This window comes from Macrobrachium rosenbergii, chromosome 20, assembly GCF_040412425.1.
Source record: "Macrobrachium rosenbergii isolate ZJJX-2024 chromosome 20, ASM4041242v1, whole genome shotgun sequence".
In the NCBI taxonomy this organism is placed as follows: Eukaryota; Metazoa; Arthropoda; class Malacostraca; order Decapoda; family Palaemonidae; genus Macrobrachium; species Macrobrachium rosenbergii.
The window spans coordinates 5,425,001-5,439,868 of NC_089760.1; the positions used below are offsets into that span (position 1 = coordinate 5,425,001).

A 14,868-nucleotide genomic window follows, 5' to 3' on the forward strand; every position below is an offset into this window, starting at 1 on the left:
ATTCTTCAATTCCTCACAAACAAGGAATTCAGTATCAGAAATGGTCCAATGGTGTTCGGTCCGGTATTTTTGCTACAAGGAATATATATAAATATAAATAAATATTATATATATATATATATGTATATCCTGCTGAAAGTGTTTGGCAATGTTTCTAAAAGTTCGCCATTTTTAAGTCACAGACTGAGCCAAAGGAGAGGGTTCTCTGCCACTCCTTACTTTTCCCTTAGAATGAACGATAGAGAAATCAGGGTCGGGCACCCTTTCCCTTGTACACTCCTAAGCCCTTCCTTAATGTCACTCTAAATCTGCCCTTATGACCTACTGGCCAAAAGATCCTTCTTTCAGGTAACGTCTCTATTCTTGGAGACACACGTGAAATGCCAGAAGCAAGGATTAAGCGAGAATCGCCCTCCACAGCCAGGACACCTGAACTGCTTGGGGCTATGAACACCTGCATTAAACCGAGGTCGTATAAGCTCGACCCAGGGTCAATAACTGGCAGGGCAGACAGGCCACTATCCCAGTAACACACTGCCGAGCGTGTCCCTCCTAGCTCTTGCTCATTCTTTGTCTGGCCGAGACCAAACCCTCCAACAGCCACTCTGAGTGTCCATTACAGAAGTCCCATTCGACAGAGACTTCATTTGATGCTGCGTTCAAGAATCTTCACTCAGGACTTAAGGCACTGTGTGGCTGAAAGGTTTTCGGTCTATTGTTTTAATTCTCATTCTTATTCCGTTCCGCTTTCCCCTTGCACGGTGCTCAGACCCTGAAATATTGTCGGTAATCATTCATCAGTGTTAAATACTATGCTGCCTGATCATAAGTGATGTCACTCTCCTTAAGCCTTCAGCGACTCCTCCCGTAAAGACTTAGATTGTCCTATGGCTTAATATTTGATCGTGTACCTATCTCTACGCTTGCAGAAAGGCTGTGTGCTGCTGTAAAACCATCTGCCCCCACTGAGCCCACGCCCATCAATCGCGCCCTCAAGCTGATTTTATTCATGTCTCATTATTCTATACTGAGTGGCACTCTTAAATCTGTTTGTTGCGTAATTTAACTTGAAAGTGCCACGAGCTTAGTATCCACAGCTCTCTGTAATTAAATCTTCTGAGAAATGTAATTACACTTGCTTAATTTAGCCCTGGAATTTCTCTCCTGAGTCCTTCCCCTAACTGAAATCTCATTTAGATAAATTACTATTGTACTGCGTTGTGTTGGTCCCCAGTCAGAAGCATACCCAGCAAGGTAAGAACTACAGTTGCAACCAACACTTGTAAGTATGTATACATACACATACATACACATATATATATATATATATATATATATATATATATATATATATATATATATATATATATATATATATATATATATATATATATATATATATATATATATATATATATATATATATATATATATATATATATATATATATATATATATATATATGTAGAATCTACTGGTCACTTTTACCAGACACATATGTAATTCCAGCTCTAACAAAATATATCTGAAAACGACAGGTATATGTATGTACGAGAGGCGATAGACTTTTATCCTTCTCGTAGCCAGGTCGGCAACGTGACCTCCTTGTGAATATGGTAACGCGGGTTCGATTCTCGCGACCGCTATTCACAGGCTCTTCAATTTCTTCCGTCTGGATATTTTCGGCTTCGTAGTTACAAGCATATCCAAAAAAGCGCGAAGAATTCGAGAAGTTAAGAGGGCATTGTGGCTATTAGGATTACACACACACACACACACACACATATATATATATATATATATATATATATATATATATATATATATATATATATATATATATATATATATATATATATAACATATATATATATATATATACATATATATAGTATGTATATGTGCATATGTATGTGTATATATATGTATATGTACACACACACACACACACACTCTCCGACGGGGAGATAGCACTTTGTAACCAGGTATGTTTGCTATAAAATTTTGAAGAAGGTCCAGCGCTTTTATTGAAATTCACTTCAACTAAAAGAATGTCTTCAATGTAGCTATTAGTAATGAATCCGTGGTGTGACATTCTAATGTACTTCGAGAGACACCAGTTTGTGAATTCCTGTTTAATCATTACACTGGCTGAAAGAACGTTAAATCACTAAACCGGTTTAGAAAATGTTCCACTTGCAAGCAAATTTATACGAATGATTTTTCTTCGTTAGTGAATGATAATCTAGCAACGGTAGAGATAAGTTAACCGCCTAAATCGATATTCATGAATCGAGGATATGACTGAAATCTGAACAGGAATTACAACCTAATAAAATGCAAGAAATGTAGCTGTTTTCCAAGAAGAATATGTTATTTATACCGGAAATGTATAAATTTAGTAGTTCTTTTTTAGTTCTATATCTTGCCTTGCCTAAAAAAATTTATCTTTTGTGGAAATAAACCGAGGGCAGCTGATTTCCCGTAGTCATACATTCAAATCTTTCCTACAGCAAGTGCATGAATAAACGTCACATGCACCCGTTCAATTATCACTTTACATCATTCAAAAACACAACACAAAACAAGTAATCTCCTTATCGGAATCTATACATTTTCACCACTCCTCTTAATCTATACATATTCATCACGCAAACCATGCTGCATTTCAATAAGGCTGGAGTATGTTCCAGCAGCTCGGGAGTCATTATAAAAACGGCAACGTTTTTCCTCTCCCTTTAAAAGCGACGCTCGTCGCTGTTAGCTAATTCGAGGCGGAGGTTAATGGAATCATGTAGGAATGCATTCGCAGCCATCTTGGCAGGCCTCGAGCATCCCTGAGGAGACGTGATTTGCTTAAGCTTCGTAAAGAAAAAAAAAAAAAAAAAAAGTAAAGGTGTAATTTCCGTGTGGTCTCCCGGGGAATCGAAATTCTTCTTTCCGAAAGGTTGGAAATTTCATTTTTATCTGTAAGGATTATTCCCCCCTAAATTGTCTCTTGCCAAGATGGTTGGCTCTTCTTTATTGCTTCTGGCCTTTTCTTTATTCGGGAGTTCGATGATTAAACAGAGTATCATTTTATTTCATTGCCTGTCTACTCGCCTACGTTTGTTTGTTCCTTGAACTTCTTGTTTCTGTTTTCGAAGACTGTATCCTTTCCAGCATCTGGGTGAAACACAAGTCGATTCCTTATGGTGCACATATCGTGAACAGGTTAAACAGAAGTTGGTTGTTAGTCCTAAAGAGGGCATCATACGACTAAGTAGCACTGCCGAAGGTTCGTTCTCTATATCAGTAAGGACAACAAAGCCAAAACCCGGAACAGCATTTTACACATCTTTATTGGGACATGTTTCGAGCAGGAATTTATTTCTGGTGATAGAAATTCATTTCTCGCTATAATGTGGTTCGGATTCCACAATAAGCTGTAGGTCCCGTTGCTAAGTAACCAATTGGTTCTTAGCCACGTAAAATAAGTCTAATCCTTCCGGCCAGCCCTAGGAGAGCTGTTAATCAGCTCAGTGGTCTGGTAAAACTAAGGTATACTTAACTTTTTCTCACTCGTTATTAACCTACAAAATTAAAATGACAACATTACAATTCTTATCATAAAATTCAAAATAATACAGTAACATTACTATGAAAATAAGAATACGTTTAAAAGATGGCTATTTACGGTCCTTTAACTTGCTTGTAACCAGTTTGTGATACATTTGCGGTAAGCCTTAAACGTGTTTTTATAACAAGTTTTACTGAAGCGTGGACGTCCCCTTAAGCTGGGCTACCTCTACAACGAAGTCTACGTTGGAAAGCACGTCTCCCCAGACTCAAGGTCTAAAGAATAATCTATAGACCTTGCCCAGACTCGTGTAGCACTCCTCCATCGCAAGTTCCCCAAGACACGCTCCCTCAAGCAGATCCTAATTTTCCACCGCTTATTTCTCCCCCTCTTCGTCTCCCACTAGACATCAGCCTCTGACAAATACGCGATAAATCAAACATTTTCAGATCTGGATTTGTAACTCTCCCCTCCACTTGGTGGGCCGGTGTGCCACTCAAAGATTAGTATATAGACTCAGTATATTTCCTCTAAATTTCTGAAAAAATTCGGCGTTTTCCTGAGAGCTTCTCGGTGACCGTGCAAAGAGCTGTCCCAAAGAAAAGGCTTTTAAAGTTCGGTCTCAGGAATGACGTAATCAGCGATACGCACAGACTCTCTCTCTCTCTCTCTCTCTCTCTCTCTCTCTCTCTCTCTCTCTCTCTCTCTCTCTATATATATATATATATATATATATATATATACAGATATATATGTACACACAAACACACACACACACACACACACACATATATATATATATATATATATATATATATATATATATATATATAATATATATATATATATATATATATATATATATATATATTATATATATATATTATATATATATATATATATATATATATATATAATATATATATATTATATATATATATATATATATATATATTATATATATATATATTATATATATATATATATATATATATATATATATATATATATATATATATATATATATATATATATATATATATATATATATATATATATATATATATATAAAAATGGCTTTTGCTATCAAGAGGGGCTCCTCCACCCCAGTACAGAAAAATAATCAGTGATGCATCCACACGCGAACTGCTGAGCGTGGGTGAACACCAGTGCTGAAAACTTCGAGAGCACTCGCCGCTTCACGCAACTACACAAAAGGCCCACATTGCACAACTCACTCTATCTTTATATCACCCTCTTGCACCCTGGTTGTTTAGTTCCCTCCATTCCTGTATGTCTTTCATCCACACATCCATCCCTTTCTTGATCCTCCTTTTCATTAAAGGCTTGGCTCCCATACACACCCCAGGTTTCCTCTCAGGCTAGTTCTTCATTGGCGGGGTGGGTAGAGCTCTCGGCTAGCACGCTGTTGGTCCAGCGTTCGACTCTCCGACCGGCCAATGAAGAATTAGAGGAATTTATTTCTGGTGATAGAAATTCATTTCTCGTCATAATGTGGTTCGGATTCCACAATAAGCTGTAGGTCCCGTTGCTAGGTAACCAGTTGGTTCTTAGCCACGTAAAATAAGTCTCATCCTTCGGGCCAGCCCTAGGAGAGCTGTTAACCAGCTCAGTGGTCTGGTTAAACTAAGATATTTACTTATTATTCACCTTCACTTGAATGAAATGGTGCTCCTAAGTTACCAAAGCCCTTTTTTCCGCTTTTGTTTTTCTATCAGACCCGTGTTGTCTACTTCTCTCTCGTGTTCACAAACTCTCCTACTATTTTATCTTCCCAAAGCAAGCTGAACGCAGTATGGTCCAGTTCTTTCTAGCTCTACAACCCGTATTTTTCGCTCAAGTCCCCCCCGCCCCCCAACCATCCTAACAAATATAAATCATACCACTTTGTAGACGCTCTCATAACCTGACTCTTACCAGCAATGACCCACAAACTTTACCTCTTACAAACTCATCCCAACTTTCGCAGGCCTGTAATGCTTCTCAAAAACTATCACATATTGAATGCGTTATCTATAAACACGTCACTCATCTTCGCTTCAAGACCTCTTCTTTTGCCCCATAACTTTGTTCACTTGTGTTATGGAAATTTTCTGGCTTTTGTTATCAGATATTACAACCATGAAAAGTTAAGTATACTTTAGTTTAACCAGACCACTGAGCTGATTAAAAGCTCTCCTAGGGCTGGCCCGAAGGATTAGACTTTTTTTTACGTGGCTAAGAACAAATTGGTTACCTAGCAACGGGACCTACAGCTTATTGTGGAATCCGGACCGCATTATACCGAGAAATGTATTTCTATCACCAGAAATAAATTCCTCTAATTCTTCATTGGCCGGACGGATAAATCATCACTTACTTTAGCTCAAATTACAACTGTGTGGTAAAACAAGTTAGTCTTCTGTTGTCAAATTCTCATTTAAGTTTTGGCGGGTTAAGGATGGAAGGGATCATTTAATAGCTTTAAAAAAAAAAACTCCCACAGTAATGTGAATATCTCAAATCCGCATTGCAGTGAGCATTGTGAAATTTCTTTCGCTTTAGAGGGAAGATCTGTGCTCGCAGCGTCGTCAGAGGTGGGTTACATTTTTGTTCTGTTAGATCTCCTGATCTGTTATTGGTCTATGTTAAACTGAATTTTCTTCCTACTGGTTCTCAACCTTTTTATTACCACCCCCTCTAAGAGCTGGTCCTTCCCTCCACGGCTCCCTTGCATTTATGAGTCGATTCCCTCCCAGATTAGGAAATAAATTTCTTTCGAGAAGGAGTTTCGAGGGAGGGGGAGGAGGTAAATAATGTATAATCGTAGCGTCGTCAACTAGAGTGGTAGACTTTACATTTTTTAAAAAGCGTTCATTTTTTCATAAACTTATTATTCTCCTGTTATAACTGTTAATTGGTCTATAATTTTCCCTAGGAACTGGAAAACAGAATGAGAACCACTGACCTAGGCCAAAGGCCAATCTCTGGGACCTATGAGGTCATTCAACGCTGAAAAGGAAACTGACAGTACAGAGGTTAGAAAGGTGTAACAGGAGGAAAACATCACAGCTGCACTGTGAGGCAACTGTTAGGACAGGGTGGAAAGCTAGTTCGAAGAGAATATGAACGGAGGTATAGTAAAAAAAAAATTAAAGGGGTTGTCGTCTGTTTTCGTTATTGTGACATCTGTTCATTTTCATTATTTTCTAACAATTGTTATAAAATTTTAATTTTTCATAATTAAGAGGACAATGTGGTTATCGCAATTACATCCACAGCAAACGTTTGTTAATGCTTTCGAATGACAGTGCCCGATGAAACAAAATACCATTAGTCTTTAAAAAATATCTGAATTAAATCAAATAAATTTGATTTCATTCATGGAATTTCGAGAAACAGGATGATAAATCTTCAAAATTAAACGAGAAGAACTAAGCATAAATGATTTCCTCGTGTATATGCAACGAAGTTAATCGAGAAATGAACACCAGTATTCGTTGAGCCTACATTTTCATCACGTCGTGTCATTTGAAAGGAGGAGAGGGGTCTGAAAAGTACAGTCCTCGGCACTCTGCTCCTCTCCTCCTCCTCCTCCTCCTCCTTTCCACCCAATAATTTCTCTCACATTTCTTTTGTCTTCAGCCCTACCTTCGTCTACGGACTCCTTAAAAGGGGCAAAAAGGAATGACGTAAAAGTAATCTCTCTCTCTCTCTCTCTCTCTCTCTCTCTCTCTCTCTCTCTCTCTCTCTCTCATAGATCGGAATCTTGATTTCCTCAATTACAGCGTTAATGTGCATTTTTCAAAAAGTTGAATACTTTTGTGCTAACAAAACAGTCTTGCAATCTGTAAGACCTTGCAAGAATACGGTAACCTAGAAATGCCAGCGTGTTTTCCAAACAAAAATACTATATGTACATGTACAAGCATTTAACGAAAATATATATGTATTATATATAATATTGTGTCATATGTAATATAAGAATATTTTAAAATTCTAATTTATATTTCTACAGGAAATCTGTAAACGAATGTAAATATGAATTCAGCATAATTTTTTCTTAAAATTTTATATGTTTGTAACTCCATTTTTGAGTCATTTATTCCTTTTTTGCTAACAAAATATCAAGATAAACTGTTAAAAATTATAGGGATTTTGCTAATCTTATGTGTGTTTTGTCTTTACTCACAAAAAACAAAATGAGAATCGAAAGCAAACCCTTTTGCAGCTGGTATACAGTGTAATGTCTACATTATCGTGAAACCAATATTTCTCTGTTGTTAAAGCGTCTGCGAACCTTATTGTTTTTAGTTTCACACCTACGATAATAAAGCCAATAGAACTATTGAAGAGCAGATTAACAACCTCAATGGGCAAGAAACATAAAAAACGAAACACTGCTAATCATTTCAGTGCTCACTGGAACTTCAAATGGACATTTAGAACAAACAAATTTCCCGCTTGCAAGAGACAGGTGGCTGTTCGTTTTACCTCCCCATAACGCTTTCCATACGGAAATTTTAACAATTTAAGTAAAGTCCATTCTTTAGAAAATGTTGATAATTACACACTTCTGATATTTGTTAGGATTTGTTCCATTTTGCTTAAAAATGTATAGAAAACACAAAAGTGTCTGTATGAAAAGCTATGTATCCAGCAAACATATTTCAATATATTGACCCGTGACAACTAATTTACATTTGGACCTTCTCCCTCGAAATGTTTTTTCTTAGTCTCTCAACTCTACAGCATTATCCATAAATCAAACATATATAAATTTATTTAACTTTTCTAAAGATTTGGGTTTGTGAAATCTTTCACCCCAAATTTTCCATTCAAACGGAACAATATGGAAAACAACGATCTTATTCGGACATTTTGCATTCAACCAATCAGCGTCAAGCTACCGCCCACTTTTGTGCGCAATTTCGCCAAATTAAAAAAAAATAGCGTGTAGAATCTTTTACCAGACGGTCATTTTGCAGCCGTATACTAAATGTAACACGAAAACTGATGGCAAAAAACATTCCCAAGAAATGCTTTCAATCACGGTATCCAATGTACAGTATATACTGCACAGTTGTACCAAATCTATTCAATTAGCTATCGTATATCTTAGTTATTTTCGTTATATTTCATCTAAATTACTGATGAGGGCACAGCAAATAAAAAACATATATCTACAAAACGTCATTAACAAGTCTCTGACGTCAAAGAAAAACAAGTAAAAAATACGCTGAAGTTTCTTCGGCACAATCGAGTTTTCTGTACAATCGCTACAGCTTATAATCAAGGCCACCGAAAATAGCCTCGGTATAATGCTGTTTGAACCGCGGCCCATGAAACTTTACCACGGCACGGTAGTGGCCTATCGTATATCGTCGCCAAAAGCACGACTATGGCTAACTTTAACATTAAATAAAATAAACACTACTGAGGCTAAAGGGGCTGCAATTTGGTATGTTTGATGATTGGAGGGTGGATGATCAACATACCAATTTGCAGCCCTCTAGCCCCAGTAGTTTTTAAGACCTGAGGGCGGATAGAAAAAAGTGCGGACGGACAAACAAAGCCGGCACAATAGCTTCCTTTCAAAGAAAACTACTGTAAAAACTTATAAAAGCCAACTGTTTTAATTCCGTATCCCACGCCTCACTCTTCCAGCACCTGTGGGCCATTTGAGACAGCGTGGCTTTTCTCAAAGATCCATTGAATGAATCACCACCAGCCCAGTGTGCATCTTCTGATCCACGTGGAATTGTAACTTTCAAAATCATTTCTTTTTTAATCAAAGTAAATGGATGGAGGGATTGAAAACATGCAAAATAAATAAATACATTAGTAGATAAATATGTTAATAAATAAATAAATTAATAAATGAACAAAAATAAATAGATAAATAAATAAATAAACATACAAATATGTAAATAAGCATTCTGAATGCTTTTTTCAACTGCATCAGGAACATACCTTTATTGGTCCATGTTCGAGATTTTTAACTAAAACAGGGCGTCGTCTCTTATAGTTCTAGTCCATATTGTGTTAACGCGAGTTCTGTTTCGCTCTACGGTTGACAAAATACGGACCTTGCTGATATCTATAGGCCTAATGGAGGAAGAGAAGCATTTCTTGTTAATGCGTACATAAGCCTACAACGCTAAAGGAAATCCCAGAGTCCTGTACTCACAGGTTGCTCTATAGGAGCAAGAGGCCGTGCTACTCATGACTGACCTAATGTACATCAACAAACAACTTCACATTCATTACGCTTTCCCTCACAAAACTCAACAAGTCAGCATTTCAGCAAATGTTTTATTGAAACTTTCCAAGGAATTAATTTCCGCGAAAGAAAGGTCAAATCAAGTGGAATGAAATGAGAAAAAACATCAAAGAGAAAAACCACTGACTCTGACGTCACTGACAGAGGGTTATCATCAACCAGTGCTTCGTAACAATCTAGTCAAAAGCCAATGTCGAACGGTAACTCTGCTCGAAAGAAACTTAATTCAAAAGTATCGACAGATCAATGCAAGTGCCATGCTCTTGCAGCTGACACCGCCTAGGTCCTTAAAAGATTTTAATACTGCGGGATAATTCGACCTTCTACTATTTCTTAAGAACTATATACGATTGGCTCTGTCCTTATAAATTTTCACATTCAATTTTGGGATTTCAGACCGCCTACTAGTTTCTACGAAGTCGGAAAGACTATCTGATATAAAAACACGACCGTCTTGTACTGATGTGCTAAGTTTGAATCACTTCCATCAAATTTCGATGACTCATTTTCTTGTTTATACCGAACTCTTTCCATGCACCATCAAGTTTTGCTTATTCTTGTTCATTTTCATAGTTTTAATTTGCAATTGCATCCAATCAATTCTCCCTCACACACACACACGTATGCAAATTCAATTGGTCAAACAGTTAATGGAATTCACTACGAAATACTCTTAAGATTTCTCTCTTTCCTCCAAGTCTGGGCTCTTGCTGAGATTATCCCTTGCCAATTTCAGATTTAGAATCCCAGCTATCCAGTTACAGACCAGGAAGACAGGTTAAGGATACGAGTCCACAACCCCGTCACTCTGCACTGGTTACGCATTACACAAAACGTAACTTCATCATCCCAGGAGCAGGAAATCCTCAGAAGCTGGAAAGTTTTAAGGTGTGGTTGAATTGCCGTGGCTCGGACTTACAATGGAATTCTTTCGACGATTTTTTTCTGCGCATAAAAGTGTTGCTAACTGGTTACTGGAAGGAGACTGTACACGGCTTTATCAGGAAGATATTTGAGAAATTAATTATGACGTAATATGCTCATTAAATTATTTTCAAAAGTTGTGTTTGCTGCGGCAAAACTCATGATTAATGAACGTCAAGTTAATGGTTGTGGGTTCATAATGAAGTGTGATAAATCGGCAAGCATTTATTGTAATCATCTAATTGTTTAAAATACCGTCACATAACATTTTCAACTGCTTCCTGATTGTGTATTTACTTGGTAAAAGGACTTGGGCTCGGTAACTTGGGGCATTTATTACTCCGATTACTTTTCGATGAAGCACATTTCAACTCATGCGCAATAAGAACAAATAATAGCATATATCCACAAATAGTATCTTGTTCTAACAGTCGTTTCCGCTCCTGTTTCAGCTCATAGGAAAGTCATAAAAGCTATTTTCACTAAGATCTGGTTTTCCCTTATTTCCTCATGAACAGAACAGTTTATCACATATTGTTCGGCTCCAACCTTTATCATATCCAAATTTTTTCCTGAACCTCTTTCCACCCATTCACTGATTCTACTGTTAGAAAAGATTTGAATGGCAAAATACATTCGCCCTAATACCACATAGTATACGGCATCGCAGGTAAGAGTTTGTTAGTGAGAAATCTAGAATTGCTGCTTATTGCAGATTTCTACATGGCAGAAACCTACTAGGTTTGGCTATAGGTTATTGTCTCAAGCTTTTCTTTGATGACAGTTCTCAATATACAAGACTGATACAATGATTTAGAATACTGAGAACAACTGAAATGTTCCCTTTAGTCATGGGTCCCTTTTTCTTTGAAAACTATGGTTTGCCCCATTCTTTGCTCTCAAAATTTTACTTACTCATTTCTGGAACAGGTTCGGAGATTCAATACAAATAAAATATGCGTCTTCAAAGGTACCTTGAACAAAAGGCAGTCTGCCGTTGGTGAGAGACTGGTAATATTAGCTAGTGTAATCATGACCATTCACACCCACCTAGTTATCTTCTCGTCCTAATGGTGTCCTTCTCTATATGTGAGGTTTTAGAGTATGTATCACTGGGTGGGTATGCCATCCACGCTAATGGGAGAAAGTAACATGATTGCCATTCCTGGTACCAATGCGACTGAGCGAAATACTCCATACATGACAGATTCCCGATAGTAAGAACTATTCACCAAGCATTTATCATTTTTCCTCACCTCTAATCCTTCTAACAACTTAAGTCATCTTTCGCCTTCTGAGGGCTGTATTTCCGTTTCTCTATATTTTTCTCATTGCATCTCTTCCACGCCCCCTAAGTTTTTTTTATGGTCCTTTGACAGTTCCTTGCAAGACTGAAGAAGGGCAGATTTTCAAATGACCAGTGTTCGTTTAACATCCTTAACCTTATGTGGCCGGGGTCATGACATCTGCGAATGACAATCACCCCTTTCTGGTGCAGCAGTGTAACAGCCGTACCACTTAACTCTTAGGTCGAAAGTTTTCCCATGTCTTCACGGTCTCGCCTTCCCCTCTGACGAAATATCTGATTCTGTTGCGACAAAACTCGACTTCTGACGATGTGCCGTTCTTCCCCTCTTCTGTTCTGTGGATCCATAGCTTTATTTAAAGAGGAATGATCACCATCTTATGACGAAAATTCTGGCCTAACGTTTCTCTTGGTGATGCAAATGCTTCTCAACTTAGCCTATGCATTCCTTTTTAATTTTGTACTTGCACTATGTTCTCTGTTTGTAAGGTAGATAAAAACCTCGCACATCACTAGACTGTCAGCGTATTTGGAAAATTTCATATCCAGCACAATGCCTGAGGGAATTTGCAGACAAAATGGTCTTATCATCATCTCGCCTAGTCGCTGATCCAACACTGGTTCAGCTCACACAGAAAGCAAGGTTACTGATGCAGCACAAAACAAGTTCAGGCCTTGATCCGACTACTTCATCACTTTTGTAAATGTAGCTACAACTTCTCTCTCTTTTTCATGTAGTGTTTCCCAGACTCAGCACATTCTACGCTCTCATCAACCTCTGCCTTTCGTTAATGACTTGGTCAATGACTCACCTCTCCATTACTCCTTTCTTTCCTACTAACATTCAGTCTCGAGTTGCTCTTCCTTTATCTGTCACAAACCACTTTAGAGCCTTTCTGGCTAAGGAACTAAAAAAAAAAAAGGCTAAGGAACTAAAAATATAGACAGGTCCACTAGTCCTACGGCAGTTCTAATCAACTCATTTCTGTAAATATTTTAGTTTTCCAGATTACTTCCAATATGTCGCAGAGATATGCTGTTGACAGAATTTCTAAATACGTTTCTGTGAAACTGTGTTTCTTTAGCAAAATTATTTTCCTATTTCGTTCACTACAGCCATATATATTCCTAATCTGTTAAGAATGTTGGCTTAATTCCTGTGTGTCATGTTGTATCTTAGTGACATATTAAAAGTACGCAATAAACATCACCCCATGTGTAATGTGGCTCAAGTGAATAGAAAATGAGTGGATTTCATGCACGAAATTGTGTCTCTGAGTATTAGGCAAGACATTAGCAATTCAATAAAAATGAGCAGTTTGTCTAATGGAAAGTATATATCGAGCGTTATATATTGCTGTTTAGCCACCGCTTTGATTAAACTCCGTATTTAAAAAAAAAATGTAAATACATTGTTCATAGTAATAAAACCGAAATTCACCTCCTTTGTAATTTCCTATCTTGACTATTTGTTGCAAGCTTCCTGAGGGGAAGGTTTCTCATTAATGAGTTTCTGAGGGCGACGGAAAACCTCAGCTAGACAAACAGAAAGAGATTGCCGGAAGTGAATTAAAGTCGCTGTTTTTACATGATCGCAGCTGCAGATAACTGCATATAATACGACTGGAAGGTAATTGGGATCTTTCCTAGTGACCCCCCAATGGTTTTCGGGGGTCGTTATCTAGGAGTGATGTTTCTTGGGGGTCATTATTTTTTATGATATTTACAGTCTTTTGTTTATGTTTTTACGGTAATCCCCAACGGGCTTGTACTAAACGCGCCGCAAAAGTGGATACACACCGGGTTAAAACCGGTGGGGGTCAATCTAGGAAAAAGTTCCTCATTGGATGGGTCGATATCGTACTCGGCTAGCACTCTCCTAGGCCCGCGTTCGATTCTCCGGCCGGCCAATGAAGAATTAGAGGAATTTATTTCTGGTGATAGAAATTCATTTTCGGTTCCATAATAAGCTGGGTCCAGTTGCTAGGCAACCAATTGGTTCTTAGCCACGTAAAATAAGTCTAATCCTTCGGGCCAGCCATAGGAGAGCTGTTAATCAGCTCAGTGGTCTGGTTAAACTAAGGTATACTTAACTTTTTAACAATCTAGAAAAGATCCGGAACTGTTAGCAATAGATGCACTGGGGGTCAGTAACTGCTGACTGGGGAAAATTATTGCTTACGAGAGAGAACATTCCGCTAGATATTATTTAAAGGCTCGCTTCTTCTTTCGACCTCGCACTGTTACTTCACAAAATTGTACTATATCCTATGAGTCCGTAAGACACACATAGTTAATGGTAAGATTCAGGCGTTAAAAAACACGTAACTCATGTAATCAAATGTCTTGTTATATGAATTTCTAAAATGCATTGTGAAAACAAAGCAAGATTCAATCTTAAATTCCACTAATAATGCAAACAAAATAAAAATATGTATTTACTCTAAAGATGGCTGTGCTTATTACAGCAATTTTTCTTTGCAACCAAGCGTACAAATTGAAATAAGTAAGTATATCTTAGTTTAACCAGACCACTGAGCTGATAAACAGCTCTCCTAGGGCTGGCCTTAAGGATTAGACTTATTTTACGTGGCTAAGAACCAACTGGTTACCTAGCAACGGGACCTACAGCTTATTGTGGAATCCGAACCACATTATACCGAGAAATGAATTTCTATCACCAGAAATAAATTCCTCTAATTCTTCATTGGCCGGCCGGTGAACCATAAGTGGAAACTTATGAAAAAGCAAATATGTGGGAAAAAAAAGTCAACACCACGCAACGACTGCCAATAC

At 37.6% G+C, this 14,868-nt stretch overlaps 1 long non-coding RNA gene across 1 annotated transcript in view; it reads right to left on the reverse strand.

Moving 5' to 3' along the window:
* LOC136849012 (uncharacterized) overlaps positions 1-14,868 on the reverse strand; it is a 71,455-nt gene that overhangs the window by 52,047 nt on the left and 4,540 nt on the right. The window lies entirely within an intron of this gene.